This window comes from Lygodium microphyllum, chromosome 19 (assembly GCF_053477565.2).
Source record: "Lygodium microphyllum isolate KBCC chromosome 19, Lygodium_microphyllum_v1.1.10, whole genome shotgun sequence".
NCBI classification, from domain to species: domain Eukaryota; kingdom Viridiplantae; phylum Streptophyta; class Polypodiopsida; order Schizaeales; family Lygodiaceae; genus Lygodium; species Lygodium microphyllum.
In genome coordinates this window covers 129723292-129741491 of record NC_141153.1, presented here as the reverse complement: position 1 = coordinate 129741491, position 18200 = coordinate 129723292, and positions in this window count along the sequence as shown.

Genomic DNA, 18200 nt, shown 5'->3' with positions numbered 1-18200 from the left:
GGTGCGATTTGCATGCTGATTGTTGCTGATTTTCTGATGCATATCATGACATAGAGTTCATTGTATTTTAATTAATAGGATAGTAGCACGAGTGTTGTCTCGGTGCTATTCTTACATCGCCGCAATGGGTTAGTGAATGAGCATTGGAAAGCCGGGTTGTGCGCCACATGTTTCTGATTTAAAATTATGTTTGAGTACTTTAGGATCATCCACTTTTGCATGTGCATGTCAACCATGGTATCAGAATACAAAGGACTGGATGCATAGCACCTGTTTTCGATTATGATGACCCATGCTTGAGTGAGGAGAGGCAACCTAAGCCGTAGGATAAAGGTTCATTCTTGGGAAATTTATTTGGTAGGGACATATGGTATTTCTTGGAATGCATTCAAGATGAAAAAGTGGAGTTTGTTCGTTTGTTCTATATGTTGAGCAGTGCATCAAGGGGCCAATCCCTGCGATGTAGGAGAGCTGCAGTGAGGCCGTGGTGATTCCACCGAGAGGTTGCCTCCCATGTATGTGATTATCGTGGCATTTATTGCTAATGTGTAAGGGTTCTCCCTCTATGGGGTTTATAGAAAGGGAAACGTTGGACTACAAAACTATAAACGCATAGATTAGGCTTTAGGACAGTTCATCCTTTAGCAGCAAATAGACGCTCTTGGCCCGCGAGGCCGTAAGGGTGTGTTTGTCTGTTATAAGCATGAGGTCCAGCTAGTGCCATAGCCAGTTCCGACCGATTTGAGGTTCCATCAGTGGTGCCTCTGCCGGGAGCTACGAACACGTGGTGGTTCTCGAATCTAGGGTTTTTAGGGACCAAAAAGTTTATTTATGTCCTCTGACAAGGACCGTCAAGCCGAAATACAAAAAGAAGAACGTGCTAAGAGGGCTAGACGGCGGTGTCGAAGAGTTCGTGAAAGTAGCAAAGTCGCATCCACAGAGGACTTTGAAAATTTCAGAATAGAAGACCAATCAAGTGAATATTGTGTGTATGTTTCAGACTTCAAAATAAAGAGTGGAATCTTGTAAATTCAAGTATTTGTCCAGTTCATCTTATGAGATAATTGGCAGCTGCAATTGAGGCTCCTATAACAGAAACACCAAGAAACAAGCCCGTTTTTGTTCCGAATATGATAGAACCTCCATTATTGCTTTCTTATCCACTGTTCAGGCTATAAAGGATGTGGTTGAGAAGTTGAACATGGATAAATACAAGATCTGAATACATAACTCAGAAGCTTCTAATTCACTCAAGAAGCCATGGCAATAACATTACAGAAATACAGCAAAGTTCACTGCCAAAATTCAGTAGCACTTCTGTCTTTGTTGAATTTAGCAATCTCTAGTTCACTGTTTGATCAAATCCAATCCTTGAATTAAAAGCAGTGTATAAACAAGCTATTAATAGAAGAGATCCTCTCTGATTTAAAGACTGGCGGTTCTAGCCAAAGTATATACAACATCCGATTGAAAATGCTGAGTACATTCTTTTTCATGGCAGGTCCGGTATGGACAAAATCTGTCTTTCTTTAGGTATTCAGAATAATGAATGAGATACTTTTCAGTAAATCGAGGTGATCAATGGTTCTTATTCAGTCATACAGGATCACAAGTTGATCCATCGGATTAATAAGAACAACATCACTGTGATGATAGAGAAGCTTTGTAGTAAAGGCGTCATCGGTAAAAAAAAAATCGATCCACCATTTCAGTGCATGCTCTGATTACTCGATACAGCTTCTGAGCCATTTCTGCATCCCCCCCCTTTGAAGAGCATTAAAATCAAGTTCTGCATCATTTTGTCCGCTCACTTTCTCAAGGTCTAGATCAACGGCAGGAGATGGTGCAGGAAGGCCTTTAGTTGTAGCTTCCCTCATAGCCAGTGAATCAATCAGAACAATTTTCCCGCTTCCACTTATTGTTCCTATCACTGCCATGGAAACCCTCTCACGTTGACAAATCTCTTGTAAGAACTTTTCACTTTCTGGGCGGATCAACAAGGCATCCTGCTCCTGGTACTCTGCACCCCATATCTCTAAATTGACAGTGTGTTATCGCCAACCACCATTGACCTTATATCTATCACTGCACCCTTGGGATAAATGATCTCCTTAACTACATTGCTTCAGAGGACAGAATAACCACTCAAATTGTTGTTCTAGCATTAACAATTTCTGAACCCGCTGATTGCAAAATGAATATCAGGAGTGATACGATGCAGCTGTACTCAAGATTTGGCAATTTTGGGCTTCCACAAATTTTGTCGATACATTTCGGTGTGGCGTAAAATCAGTTTCCTTTGTTGACATGGAACCCCAATCTTCTTGAGTCTCATTCTTCTGATTAGAACGAGCTCATCCAGTTCCGTAACTTCGTTAGCAATCTTGTCAGCATGAGCCTCAACTCCTATCCCTATGCTCTTGAGGAAGTCAGCCACTGTGATACCGTTGCGGAGGAGAAGAGGCGAGCCCCACCAAGCCAAGGGCGCACGCCTGCCATCCCCCCTCAAAATGCCTCCTTCTCAAAATAGCTCCAAAAGCTTCTCCTTTTTCCCCTCAAAGCACGGCTCTCCTTTTCCCTCCTTCTTTAGCCTTTCAAAATCCCCTCTTTAGCCTTTCAAAATCCCCTCTTTAGCCTTCGTAGCTCTATTTCCCAGTTACAAAGATCCGCCCTGTTTGTGATTCCCTTTTTCAAGTTAAACCACATTCCAAGCTACATGGGAAAGGTCATCATCGTTATTCTTGCAGCAAAGATACGATACTTGACTCGGAAAATCTATGTCATCGCATGATTCATGCATTCGACATGATGAAGCAAAAGATCACTACAGAATTATAACGAGGCCTTTCAAAAGTTGTGCATATCCTGTGATTAGGACATTCCATGTGTCTAGATCTCGATAAGGAAACATATCAAACACTGCTTGTGCCTCTGCCAGCCAGCCACATTTAGCATACATATCAATTAATGCAATGCCCACATCCACATTTGTCTTCAATAGCCCTATCTTATCAATCTCAGCATGTATTTCTTGGCCCTTGTTTATAGCTCCAGCCATGCCACAAGCTTTTAAGGTGCAGACAATTGTGATACTATCCAAAGAGATATCCTCCTCATGCATTTGTTTGAATAATTGTAATGTCTTGTCTCCTTGATCCTGTTCAACATAGACTGAAAGCAATCCTTCATACTCGCTACTATACTCATACGCAGAAAATAAATGTAATCACAACAACTAAATATGTACAAAGTACCAAATCCCATGCTCAACTTTTGGGTGGTTTACACACCTCGAATGCGCAGCAATACGACAACGGTTGGAGATTGTAAGTCGCTCTTCTCCTCAAAGGAGTAGCCCGATACGCATAAAAGGTAGTGGTCTTAGTAACCCAACTGCTGCACATAGTCCTTTAGGTGCAGGAGGAAGTGCAAGTTCTTTCTCTCTTCCATCATGTCAACCCACTTCAAGTGGGGGTGTGATCCCATTAGTCCAAACTCCTATTGTCAATCCGATTGCCATCATGGCACAACCCATTGCAATTCCTGTAGGACGCCGCATCTGCCAGCTTTAGGAGTTCCTTTGCCCATTTTTAATGGGTTAGCTGAAGAAGATGCGGAGTTTCACATTTGTTAATTCCAAAGATTAATGTTTAATTACCTCATCCAAGATGAGGGACATCTTATGATGTTCTTTAACATGACATTAAAAGGAAGGGCTGCAGTATGGTATCATAGCATAGAGACTGGAATCATCACTACAATTGACCAATTTTATGCACCTTTCCGAGGAGAATATGCCCCTAAAAGAGGTGGCCAATACTAGTTGCGTGTTTTGAATGTAACACGCCAAGACGCCCATGAGAATGTGAAAGTCTATGCCAAGAAGCTTAAGGAAGTATTTCCTAAGTTACAAACTTACATTCCCATTCTGCCGGTTGCCCAATTGCAATACTTCTTGCATGGATTGGATTTCAATATTCAGGTACAATTGAGCAGTGTGGATTTGGCTGATATAGACACCACCATAACGCGGGCAGAAGGAGTAGAGTTACGATTAGAAATGGCCTACTCCTCTCAAATAAATTTTAATGCGGGTTTAGTACCTGGAGGCAATTTACCATTGATAAATGGAAGCCAAGGGATGCCTATGAATAACCCTAATGGGAGAGGAAGCATGGTTCAAAATCTACCTTTGTTGCCAGCTCCTCCCAGTGTGACTATGCCTATGGCTAGTCAATTGGCTCCACCAAATGTTGGAGGCCAAGCTTCGAACCCTAATGTTGTTCCTGTGAGTCAACAACCAATGCCCAATCAAATTGTTAGGCTAATGGAACGACAGATAGATGATCAAGGCTATGAGTCGGGTGCCTCTAATGTCCTTGGCAAAGTTAAGGATATGATGAAGCACTACACCGACATGATTTCTGAACAATATCGGCAAATAGCTATTAACGTCAATTTCCTGAAGAAGCAACATAATCCGATAGGGAGTCGACGCCTTGAAGAGGGTGGTCCCTCAAGATTCAGCTGTAAGTGGTGTGGCGGACAATATTTCTCTAGAAACTGTCCAAATGTTAAATGTGATATTTGTGGGAAGTCAGGCCACTTAGCCGCTACCTGTTGGAGTAAGATTAGTTTCCTCCAGCAAGGGAGTAAACAGCCAGATCTAGTTAATCATAGAGCGCAAGGTAATAACCTCCAGCAAAATGATGGACCAAGACAAATATTGCAAAGGGGAAAGACCACTATAGAGGAGTAGCCACAAGGCAATGGAGTCAGCCTTATCGAGGTTGTACACATCAAGGGCGCTGAAACCTCTAACCTACAAGCCGTCACAAGAGGCCAAAAGGCTAAAGAGGGTGATAAAGATAATGCAAAACCAGTCGAGAAAAACCCTAAGCAAGGAGATAAGGGGAGGCAAGTCCTGAATCCTGGCATGGAAGGTGGACCTCTAAGGTCTATTGACAGAAAAGTCGATCTTAAGAAGGATGAGGAAGTGCCAAAAAAGAAGGCAAGAGCTAAAAAAGAAGCACCAAAGCTAGTCTCGAGACCAAAAGAGAGAATGGTTTGGCGAGAAAAGAGAGATTTGGCTACCTATCATGATTTTGATTTAGCAAGTTCTCTTTGCAAAGTCAAACCAGATGTAAACCTCTTAAAGTTGATTAAATTATCTCGAGGAGTATGCAAGGAATTTAAGAATATCCTGCGTATTGGGTATATTGTAGAACCTTTGGGCATAGCACGATTAGGGGAAGATTGGTTTGATCATGCTCAAAAGAATTGCCCTAGGTTTCCAGCATACGTGGATGGAATACTAGTGGAGCATGCTATCGTAGACACTAGGTCCTCTGTCAATATTATGAGTTCAAAGTTGATGGAGAGGTTGGGTCTAGGTATCCAAAAAGATAGCTCAACCCTTCTTAGAATTGCTGATGATAGTCTAAGGCAACCAAAAGGTTGCATTACTAAAGTCCATGTTATAGTTGCAAGTGTAGAATGCTTCCTGGACTTGACGGTGATAAGATTTGCAAGACATCCTAGCTATCGAGTCTTGCTAGGTAGGCCTTGGATTTTACAAACAGACTGTCAATTCGATATACCCCCCGGTCGAGTAGTTCTAGGTAGAGGTGCTAATCGAGTAATAGTCGATGCTTACCCTGAGTCTCCTCAGAGTGAGAAAGCTCCTTTATCCTCTACTAAATTCGAAACATCAGATGATCTATCTGGTAGTGAGACATCATCCAGCGATGAATCTAAAGAGGGGTCCACTACAGAGGATATTTATCAGATAACTGTGAATGAGCTGATAGACCCGCAAGATAGGATAAGAGACACAGATGTGATTGAGTTGGACCTTGGCACGCCAAATGATTCACGGCCAATTAAATTAGATTCCATGCTCAGTTCAGCAGAAAGGGAGGACTATATGTCCTTGATTCAAGAATTCCGCGATATCTTTGCTTGGAGTTATGATGAGCTGAGAGGCATTTCTCCCAGCTTGGCTGTTCATACTATTCATGTAAAAGAAGGCAGTCGTCCTATGCGTAAAAAAGTAAGGCGTATGCCTTTTGAATTGAGGGACGGGCTATTTGAGGAGCTACAGAAGTTGCGGAAAGATGGTTTAATCTTCCCTGTACAACACACAGAATGTGGTCACCAGTTGTCATCAAGAAGAAGAAAAACAACCAGATCCGACTATGTGTAGATTCTAGAGAGCTGAATAAGCAGATGGTTAAGGATTACTACCCGTTGCCATTTATTGACCAAATTTTGGATCAATTAGCAGGTAGGAAAATATATTCGTTTATGGATTGCTTTGCGGGTTATAACCAGATGGCAATTGCAGAAGAGGACAAGTTGAAAACAACTTTTATTACTGTCTTTGGTACTTTTGCATACCATGTGATGGCCTTTGGTTTGTGCAATGCACCTAGATCATGGCAACGAACAGTAGACAAGACCTTTGGTGACATCTCCCCAGATGAGTTGAAAGTATTTATCGATGACCTTGGGGCAGCCACTATAAGGAAAAGGATGTTGATTATCTTAAGAAAGTGTTTTGAGTGCTGCAGACAATTTTGTATCGCTCTTAACCCACCGAAGTGTATCTTTGGAGTGCCTTATGGGCTATTGCTAGGCCATGTGTTCAATTCAGTAGGGATTGCAACTGACCCTGAAAAGATCAAGGTTATAGTCGCTATGAGTCCACCACACACTCCGAAAGAGGTACATAGCTTTGTGTCATCGGTAGGGTACTATCAGAGGTTTATAAATACCTTGGCAGAAAGGACGTTGCCATTAACGAACTTATTATCCTTTAGCTGTCTATTTGTATGGAGCGACCCTTGTAAGGTAGCTTTCGAGGATGTGAAACAGAAGCTAGTAAAAGCACCAGTTTTAAAAGCACCTAAAAGAGACGAGGTATTTTACATATTTTCAGCAGCCACCATGTATAGTATCAGCTACTGTTTAGCCCAAATATGGGAGGAAAAGTGGTATCATCCGATAGCTTTTACTAGTCGAAAATTGGGCGTATCAGAAATTAACTACACCTATATGAAGAAGTTGTGCCTTGCGATGGTCTTTGCGACTAAAAAATTCAGGCACTACATCCTCTATGAGAAGGTAGTTTTCTATACGAAGACGGAAGGGCCTTATGAACAAGCTGTAACTGTCTGATCATTTGGAAAAGTGGTTAATCACTTTGTAGGAGTTTGATTATTAGATTAAGAGTAACCCACCGAGGTTGCAGGGGATTGTGGAATGCCTTGTGGATTTCGGGGAGCCGAAAGAGACTTTGGCTGAAGGAAGTGTTGAGATATCGAGCTCCACTCGTGATACGCCGGGGTGACCATTGTGTATTTATGTCACCGACTTGTCAGTTGCAGACATGGTTGGTACACCGCCCATGAATAATAGCTACATGATAGCTATCCTTATCTACTCTAGTTCTTGGCTCAGTTAGTATGCCACCTTAGTTAGTTGAGTTTGGTTTGAGACCCATATATAGGGTTCTTCTATTTCTTTGTACTAGAGTTCTTTTGGCTTACACAACTAAGAAGAGAAAAACTGTTTTCAGCCTCCATCTTTGTGTGTATTCCCCCATTGCGCAAGTAAGAAAGCTACAAGTGAGACTCCTTCCTTCTCTCCCACAATCTTGATAGGAAGTGATATCGAAGAGATGTTTAAAATTGATATAGCTTCTATTCCATCTTGGTATGCTGGCTATCACGCATTATCTATCAACAGGAGAGACTGGAGCTAGTTTATCAAAATCACAAAAGAGGAAAATCAAACAACAGGCTTTGAAGTTTTCCTTGATTGCAGGAACACTATATCGATAGGGTGTTGATGATATCTATCGCCGATGTGTGATGCCTGACGAGGTTCCTTTCATCTTGGAAGAGTGCCATGACTCTGCGTGTGGAGGGCACTTCGCTGGATGGTTGACGACAGAGAAAGCTTTAAGAGCTGGATATTGGTGGCCGTCCATCTTCCAAGATTCCTTTGAGTATGTTAAGAGATGTGATACCTGTCAAAGACATGACAGCAAAGAGAATAGGAAACGCCCACTTACGCCTATTATGGCTATCCTTCCATTTGAGAAGTGGGGCATTGACTTTGTGGGTCCTATCACCCCGTCATCTACTACTCAGAAGAGGTACATTATAATAGCAACTGATTATTTTACAAAATGGTTAGAAGCGTGGGCAACGAGGCAGGACAATGCAAAAGAGACTGCAAGTTTTCTCTTAGAGTAGATTATTTGCCGTTTCGGTCCACCGAAGAAGCTAGTGTTGGACCGTCAAACCCACTTTTTGAATAAAAAGATCAAAAGCTTGACTAAAGCTTGGCAAATAAAGCATAACAAAATGACCCCCTATAATCTGCAAGCCAATGGGCAAGTCGAAAGTACTAGTAATCAGCTTGTGGGTATCTTGTCTAAAATAGTCTCGAAGAAGAAACGAGACTAGGACATGAAGTTGTATGTGGCAGTGGGCGTACAATATAACGTTCAAGCGAGCTACCGGCCATACTCCATTTAAATTAGTTTATGGGAAAGAGTGTGTGTTACCCCTCGAAATCGAGTTGCCAACCATACGGTTTGCAATTAACCACTCTTTGGGAGACGAGGATTCACTCTTTGAATGGTTCACGATCATAGCTCACCTGGATGAACTGAAATTGCAGAGCTTATTACACCAGGAGGTAGCTAAATGTCAGATGAAGCAGTTGCACGACCTTAAAGCAAAGAAGTATACCTTTAAAAAAGGACAATTTGTTATGTACTACGATGCTCATAGGGAGCTGTTTCCAAGAAAACTGGAACCTAGATGGGATGGCCCCTACAAGATTGTTAGGATAGGGAAAAATAGATCTATGGCTCTACTAGCTAATCTGCAGGGAGTAGAATTTAAAAATAAGGTTAATATTAATAAGATTAAACCTTATTATTTCTAAGTATGCTAACACGACGCAATGCATTGCAGGTCCATGCTGGGGCTGATTTGAGACTTGCAAAAGCTCTTAAAGCTGGTTGATGGGGCGGTTAATTCATTATTTGGAGCACCTATATCTGGAGTAGAGATACCATCAAGGGAAACTTATCTGGTGGAGCAAAGGATACAAAGTGATTGAGTAAGAAGACAGAACCTTTGTGTGGGAGATCAAAGTCTTTTGCCATCACTGTTTACGAATGCTGACAAGTATCCCTGTTGAGTTTAATGAAGAAGGGGATGGAGCCATCAGTTCATCCTCTAAACATGTTAAATTTTGAATATCATAATTACGAATACAGAAGTTTGTGATGGCAGGCTGTGTAAACCCATTGTGGATGTACACATTATATTTTGACGGAGCGTCCAGGGGCCCTAATAAAAAAGGGAGTGTTGGAGTAGTAATCCGAGATCCCCGACGTAGAGTTACCATGAAGTTAGCTGCTTATCTCGGGGTAGGATTCACTAACAATATGACAGAGTATAAAGCCTTGATTATGGGACTGCATATTGCCAAATAAGGTGGTATTCGGCGGTTGTTAGTAAAAGGGGATTCTTAGTTGATCTTGAATCAGCTAGATGGAACATACACAGTGCGGAATCCCATCCTTTTTACGTATCATCGAACTGCCATGACCCTACTTGAGGAGTTTAAGAGAGTGTCTCTTCAGCTGATTCCACATTACTGGAATCAATTTGGGGATTCACTGGCAAACCTTGCTTATGAAGAATACATTTTCTTCAACTGTGGTCCTAGTTTGGATATTGCTATCAATAATGAGACAGGACCTGGTCGCTTGTGGGGAATGTTATCAGAGCATGCAATATATGGCAGGTCATGGTTGATATGGGTGCTGCAGAGAGTAGCCGAGACCCATCTACCATTGTTATCCTGGACCCATAAGCTGATTAGACAACATGTTATGATTACACCTCTTGCTATATATGCAGGAGGGATGGGTCATAATCTTATCCATTTAGCTTAGGGATGCGAGTCCTATTTTTTCTCTTTGAAAAGGAGCATATTATTGTATATCTGTACTATTTCGGGGAGGGATGTGTAGGTGCTATTCTGTTTGATCTTGTTAGGCCAAGACGGCCAGTTTTGCGAGGTTTTAATGATTTATTTTGTTAGGCCAAGAGGGCCGATCAGTTTTTGTAGTGAAATGTTTTATTTCATTAGGCCAAGAGGGCTAGTCGTCTGTTTAGTACGGGTGTGGTTAATGGTTTCTTGTTTTAGTCCTGTGCTAGACAGGTTCAAAGAAGAGTTTGGCAGGAGCCTATGTCACGTGGGAGCTTCTTGTGGCCCTATCCAAGTGATATCTCTCCTTTACGAGTATCGTGTTTTTGTACTATATGTGTCTATGTACTTGTAGGGGATTTTCTTTTCTTATTGGGGACCGGTGTCCAAGGCATGAAGTCCCGAGTTTAGGTTAGGTATGTCTAAGGGTGGTCTGAGTAGTTGTTACCTCCTGTAAAGACATTGCCAGGCATCGAAAGACCTGTTTCAGAAAGTAGTCCTAGTGACCCTGTTCTGCTAGCCTGCTAGGCATCCGTTCTAGGAGTTCTTATTAGTTGTGAGGCAGTTAGAAAAGCCTGTCGGAAGGAAAACATGATGATGATAGAGAGGAAACAACCCTAAATATCTCAAAGAAAATAAATATATACAAAGATGTGTAAAAAGAGTTTCTAACCCCTATAAAAATAGAAAAGAAACGAAAGGAAAAATTTATAAGAAATTGATCATCGCCTTGCGAAGGTTTGGTAGGTTCTTGGGGACGAGTCGGACCCAAGGCCAATGCCTTGTCTTCCTAGGGGTGGTGTCTCGCTGGAAAAGAAGAAAGTAAGGAAGGTTGGAGCGAAAATAAGAGTGAGCGTCAGAAAAGGATTAAGTGTCGCCTCGCGAGGGCTTGGTAGGTTCTTGGATACGGAGACAGGACCCGAGGCCGATGCCCCGTTCTCCTTGGGTCACTACGCTCAGCTCCCTCCTTTTTACACACCCAAGTATGGGGGAATAAAACCCTAAAAGAAGAAATGTGCTAAAAGAAAATACTTCTTGATCAGGCTATAGGAGTCCTCGCCTAGTAGGAGCTCCTGGTTGTGTTGTCCTTAGTTAGGTAGGTAGTTCAGACCGCCACTTCGGGCGACCTCTTTGATAGTTCTTTTTAGTTTGGCCGTGTCGGAGCAGTTGGTTAGTGACTAGCTTTGGCCCTTCTATCAGATTATGCTAGGCCTACTCCTTGTGGATTTCATGCCTTGGTTTTTTCAGGGGGTAGGGGGAGCATTCTGATGTGTTTTACTATGTATCTATTTTGTATCAGTTTGATTCTTCCTTTGATTGTTTTGTGCAGATCTGTTGTGGGATTCGATGGGCTGAGTCGCCCTATCCCGTGGTCGCCAATGAGAGCGAAGTTTTGAGCCCGCGATGTGCCTAAAATTTGCCAAAAAATCCAAAATTTAGGGGAAAAATATTCGACATCGAAGGCGGTGACTGTAGCTACAACGATTTTAAGCACCAAGTAAAAGACGGCTTTTAAAAGGCGTCTGAGCGACACTTGTGGATTTTTCATAATTTTTTCGACTGCCGTATGGGATGCTGGAAGCTGCCAGTCAGGGCGGGATGACGAGACAGACGCGCACAATTTTTCAGAGGCTGAAACGAAGCGCGGACGCGGAAGAGGCCAAAAATTGGCCAAGATTTGAAAGGGTGGACAAATTTAAGACCAAAGGGGAGGTGCCCTTTAGGACTTTAAATCCCCCCCCCCCCCCCCACACATCATGATTCTGGGCTGCAAAGAATCCATGGAACCGATAATACCCGGCAACTTCTCCCTCTTTGCTGATTCTATCGTCGGTCTTCGCACGGGATATGGCTATCTGGTCGATGAAGAGATCAGAATCTAGTCTTTCTCTCTCCTCCCTCTCTCTCCCCTCTATGGGCTGTTTATGCGCATCATCTTGAAGGAGGAATCGGGAAGGGGATTGAAGAAAATGGTGATGGAGATTGATGGAGATGCTGAAGATTGATGTGCAGCATTGGATTAAGAGCAATGGAGGCTCCATCTACTGGTTATGCAGTCATTTAAGGCATCTTGGGTTTCGTAAAAACACGCTATGACCATTTTTATGAAGAAAATGAAGGATTTTTTATAGTTTATGATGATAATTATATTCTTATTGGATGAAAATTTGTTTGTGTGCTAGTTGCATCATGATTAATTTCTATGTATCAGAAAATCTTCATTTTGCAATGATTTACATGCTCTAATTAATTCTCGTAAACCCGAAATGCGGTTTTTAAGCGGTAAAATGGTAGTTTTTCCGTTTTGGGTAGGTGAAAGGTGTTCCCATGGGGAGAAATGGAAGATAATTTAAATGTTAGTATGCTATAGTGATTGAAACAAGAAAAATCAAAAAATAGAATATTTTATTGCCAAATAAATCAAGAAAATAGAGAAAATAAGGGAAAAAATAGAAATACGGCTCACAAAAATAAGGAAAAATATAATGATTGTTTGTGGATGTATGGTAGTGACAAAGCATGAGGTTTAGCCTCAGTTTTCCCTATATCCTTATCAAAGTTGGTGATTTATTGCTTTTCATACATCAAAACAATGCAAAATAAACCTCTACACCTATGCAACTGAAGCAATACCTAAATGTAGGGGGTAGGGATGTTTGAATGGTGTGATTTGTATGCTGATTGTTGCTGATTTTCTCATGCATATCATGACATAGAGTTAGTTGTATTTTAATTAAGAGGATAGTAGCACGAGTGTTGACTTGGTGCTATTCTTACATTGCTGCAACGGGTTAGTGAATAAGCTTTGGAAAGCTTGGTTGTGCACCACATGTTTCTAATTTAAAATCATGTTTGAGCACTTTAGGATCATCCACTTTTGCATGTGCATGTCAACCATGGTATCAGAATACAAAGGACTGGATGCATAGCACCTGTTTTCGATTATGGTCAACCATGGTATCATAATTACAAAGGACTAGATGCATAGCACCTGTTTTCGATTATGATGACCCACGCTTGAGTGAGGAGAGGCAACCTAAGCTATAGGATAGACGTTCTTTCTTGGGGGAAGGGGAATTATTTGGTAAGGACACATCGTAACATGTCCACTAGTATCATCTAGGACATGTCTTAGCAGTCCATCGGAAAGGATGTCTAGAAAGCTCTGCTCGGCACTCCCATGGAATGTTACGAGATTTGAGATCGAGGGCTTCCGTGTCTGCCATGTAGCGGAGGTATTCCGGCTGTTCCCACTTAAGATCGACCTGAATTAGGGTTTTCCTGATTGGTCATTTCCTAACAGTAACTAGCGTCGAACCCAAGAGAACTACTTTACGCAGAAACGCCAGGTCTGAAGTGGATTCACACTGCACTTGGTTCAAGGAGAATGAAAAACGAGAGGGATGCAAAGCTCAACCTCTCTACCATAAGGCATAGTCCCATTCCGTTCCCCTAAAACAGCGTAAATCGGGTAAGACATAACTCTAGGTCAACGCTTTTGTTGTTCGTGTCCTTTGATGATCATCCCGCTATTCTTCGAGATTTGAGAAAAGTTCCCGGCCAACCAGGACCACCCAACCGTAGGACGGACCCATGGCTCATCCTCTGCACTTTCATCACTTTGTTTTAGTTATGTAATTATCTAACACATTAGTTGGACATGTAACAATCAGCTTCTTTAATTAATCCGTTAAGCACTGGTTCCTTCATGTAATCTTATCACGTGACACAGAAAAACAATATCAGACAAGTTTTTTATTAACATATCATCATATTTATCTTTGAAATACAAGGAGTTCTGCCCGTAGGCTTGTCCACAATCCACCCCAAGGCTATCTAGCAATCCACAGGGATCACTATTCCAAGTTTCCGCCCGTAGACTAGTATGCGGGCCTCGAGATCCAATCCCGAGTCATGTTAGCCTCTTGTGCACGACCCGGAAGGCGAGGGATTTACAGCCAGAGCCCCCCTGGCACCCAAGTGTCCTCCTGCTCCAAGTAGCGCTCAAGGAAGAGACCTCTCGCAGCGGGTTCGGGCCACGTTCCCGGCGCAGTCAACAACCCCCTTGGTTAGGGTCAGGCAGGCAGTCGAGGGTAACTGAAGCTCCCTCTCCCTTCAAGCCTTCAACCTGAAGTATAGATATTCATTTAATTTGTAGTTCATAAGTCAAACAATGCTCTAAAATCTCTAGCAAGCACAAACATTTCCTTTGATCATTTTTTTAAATTGTTGGCAAACTGCTAAGGAAGGAATCTTTCCTTCGAATGCATCGAGCACTCGATCCGGGGTGTCTTGCAACTTGGCAAGATCCCTTATATTCTGGGTTAGGACGTACCCTATTAACCCAACTTGGTCAAACCCTAAAGTTCTTGGATACTTCAGTTTTCGATTTTTTACCTTTCTTACTTAGAAGGATATCAAAGTATACATCCTCTTGCAAGATAACTTGCCTAAGGATCCACCATCCTTGTTGCAAGAATTTAGCATTTCTTCTTGTGAATCAATCACAAGACCATATGACTTCGTACTTGCCATGCAAGTCCTGCATCGTACTATGCAATAATGGGGTTACGAAACAATCCGTTTCAATTTCTTTAAGCTGACGTTTGTCAGACCTAGGGTTTCCTAGCTTTATTATTTTCTTTTAAGAAAATCAGGGACAAACCCTAGTTTCTTTTATGTTTACAATTTGCTGACCCTACAATCAGGGAATGTGGGCAAGTATTTAAGGTATAAACGTTTCTTGGATTTTAATTCATTTCAAATGAATATTTCGCAGCATAGGTATTTCTAAGTCTATATTAATTTGGTTAACTTTAGAGGGTAATATCGAGATCACCTCCACATGATTTTTTATCTATGTGACAATTTATTTTTCAATCCTAAACTTTATCGATTTGAGGTTAGGTTAATTCAATTAATCTTCCCTTTTCTTTGCGAACAAACTCATGCTAAATAAGCAACCTTTTCCTTGCTAAGTTAAGCGGTTAGCAACGATAATTTCCTAGAGTTTTATGCATCGTAAGAATCCTTTCATGATTTGCATTTTTCATGTATAAAGCTATTTGAAAAAAAAAAACTTTTATGCATGATTTATTTTGCAGGTTTCATTAAACTAAATTCCTTCGTTGTGACAACTAAGACAAAATGTATCCTATCCCTAACAATTCACCTTGCATGATTGAATTACAACAATATAAAATTAAGAAGGAAAAACCTGGGTTTGGGGTGAGATATCCACATGGATACCGGGAGATGACCCTCCCGCAGCTACTCCTTGGACTTTCTGAGGAGGCATCGCAGTTGTAGTCCTTCGAACGTGGAAGCAGCTTTACACTCCTTTTCAAAATTCCACCGTCGCTCCCTTGCACGTCAATACTCTTCTTCTCTTTTTCGAGTAGGGGATAATAAGACCTTTAAGGTCTTAGTTTCTTTGGGAGGGAAAGGCTTACAAAGCCTAAGGAAAAGGCCCTATAGGGGTTTATACACGGGGTTTATACACGGGAGGGAAAGGTTTAAATTATGGGATTCCAACACCCATGGGATGAGGGCCTTAAAACACGGGGGGGAAAAGGTGTGTGTGTGTGGTTCCAAAAGGCATAAGAAGGGGGCCTTGGGGACTTTTAGGACATGGGGTAATAATAAGGCTTTTGAAAAATACAATAAGGGGGAGAAAGGCCCTTAAGAGGGTAAAATCGAGAGGGGGTTTAATAAGACTTTCAATGACTTAGATCCTTTGGGGGAATGGGGCTTATGGAACTTCTTTTTTAGAAGCTTCTGGGCATGTGCAATCTATGTGGAAGAGGGGAGATGATAGTTACGTGGAGGGGAAAAAGGATGATACCCATGTGGAAACATGGGAAGGGCTAAGGTTTACACACGGGGGGGTGTGGTTCCAAGGGAAAAGGGCTTAAGGGGTAAGAATTTCCTGTGAGGGAATTAAATCCCGGGGGTTGGAAAAGGGTTTAAAAAAACCCTCTAGAGGAGGGCTTAAGAAAGCACAGGAAGGGGGGCTTAGATCCCTCCCCTTAGAAGCTTCCAAGAAGCTTCTTGGAAGCTTTTCTAAGCGGGTTTATAACACGTGGAGCAGAAAGAGGATGTTTTGACGGCGGCTTGCTAGCGGGCAGGGTCAATTGGTGGCCGTGATGGGTCTCGGCAACGCTCTTCCCTCAACCCCCTCTCTCGTTTAATCCTGGCGGCGTCCAATTTCTCCTTGAAATTGGCGGCCTCACGGCTCATGGCTCCCCCCTTCCAGCTCCCATGGAGATGGGTTTTATAGGGAGAGGGAGAGGTACCTCCCTCCCTCCACGTGCCATTTGCATGGCATTCACATTCCTCCTTGGCATCCAGCGTGATGCTGATTCAACCACATTTGCTCATCCATGACCTCCTTTGCAAGGCTTACATGCCCGTGCTTTACTCTCCCTCCTCCAGCACAACCTTCGGCTGGGGAGAAAAAAAAAGATTAAAAGAAATTTTTTTCCATAAATTCTCTCAATTTCCTCTTGACCTCCTCCCAAGAGGAGGTCCACACGGAAATATGCGGTTACAATAAACCATAGTTTCGGTTCTACAAATGGAGATTATGATACATCGTGTTTTAAATTCGCACTGCCCGTGACCCAATGCGAGCTTTGTCGTTTGCCTAGGGATTCACATGGCTTCGTAATATATCTTTAGCAGAAATATTACATTCTCTCCTCCTTAGAGGAATCAAGATGTCCTCATCTCGAGATAAATTGGGGATATTGACTGTGCCTTCATCTATCCAAGTGGCATCCTCTTCAGGATAATCCTTCCATTGGACGAGGCATTCTCTCAGGGTTCTGGATCTTAATTTTCTCTCCCTAACATCTCAGATCCTATCACGCCTTAGTTCAAGGACTCCTTGACTAGGCATTACAATTTGTTGATCGTCAAGTACATGGTTAGGATTAGGTATATACTTTTTCAATAGGCTAATGTGGAATACATTGTGAACCTTTAGGTTCTCAGGAAGTTGCAATTTATAAGCTTTAGGTCCTAGGCATTTGAGGATCTTGTATGGCCCACAATACCTTGGACTTAGCTTCTTGCAATCTCCTAAGGATAGAGAACTCTTTTTAGGGCGTACGTGAACGAAGACTATGTCTCCTTCTTGGAAGATCCTTTCTTGATGCTTCAAATCCGCATATGCCTTCTGTCTATCCTTGGCTGCTTGTATGTCCTGTCTTATTGACTTTATTTGGTCATCCATCTCTTCCAACATTAGACTTGAAGCTTCAACCCTTAAGGTTGGATCAGAAAAGTTTAGGGGACTTCGACAGTCATGACCATACAATGTTTGGAAAGGGGTCATCTAAATGCTCTGCTGGTAAGAAGCATTGTATGCAAATTCTACCAAAGGCAAGTATTGAATCCACCTCTTCGGCTCTCGACAGCAGTATGCCCTAAGCATATCTTTGATGACTTGATTTACTCTCTCTGTTTGGCCATCCGTTTGGGGATGGTAGGCGGTGCTAAAACAGAGTTCAGTCCCAATAGCTTCAAAGATAGCTCTCCAGAAGTATGATGTGAAGAGAGAATCATGGTCACTAATGATTCTTCTGGGTAAACCATGTAGCTTGAATATCTCCTTGATAAACAATCTTGCAATGTCTGAGGCTTTATAATTTGTCTTTACTGGAATAAGGTGTGCAACCTTAGTAAGCATGTCAACCACAACCATGATGGAGTTGTATCCTCCCTGGACTTGGGGTAGGCCTACAACAAAATCCATACTAATGAATTCCCATTTCATTTGGGGAATGTCAAGCGGTTGCAGTTTCCCTGGCATCATGACATGTTCAGCTTTGATACGTTGGCAAGACAAACACTCAGTGACATATTTGAGAGCATCACCTTTGAGCCTCTCCCAATCGTAGCTCTTTCTAACTGCATTAAGAGTTTTAGCATAGCCAGGATGTCATGCGAAAGGAGAATCGTGAGCTTCCCACAATATCTTCTACTTAAGTGACTAGCTTGCTGGTATACACAGCCTTGTTCTGTAGTAGACAAGTCCACTATTAATGGAAAATTCATGATACTTAGCCTACAACTTTTGGTTCTACTCCTTGATAGATATCTCCTTTAGCATTGATTGGTAGGCCAAATCATGGCATGCTTCCTCTCTAGCTAACTCAAGTATAGGGTTGTTTGGCATA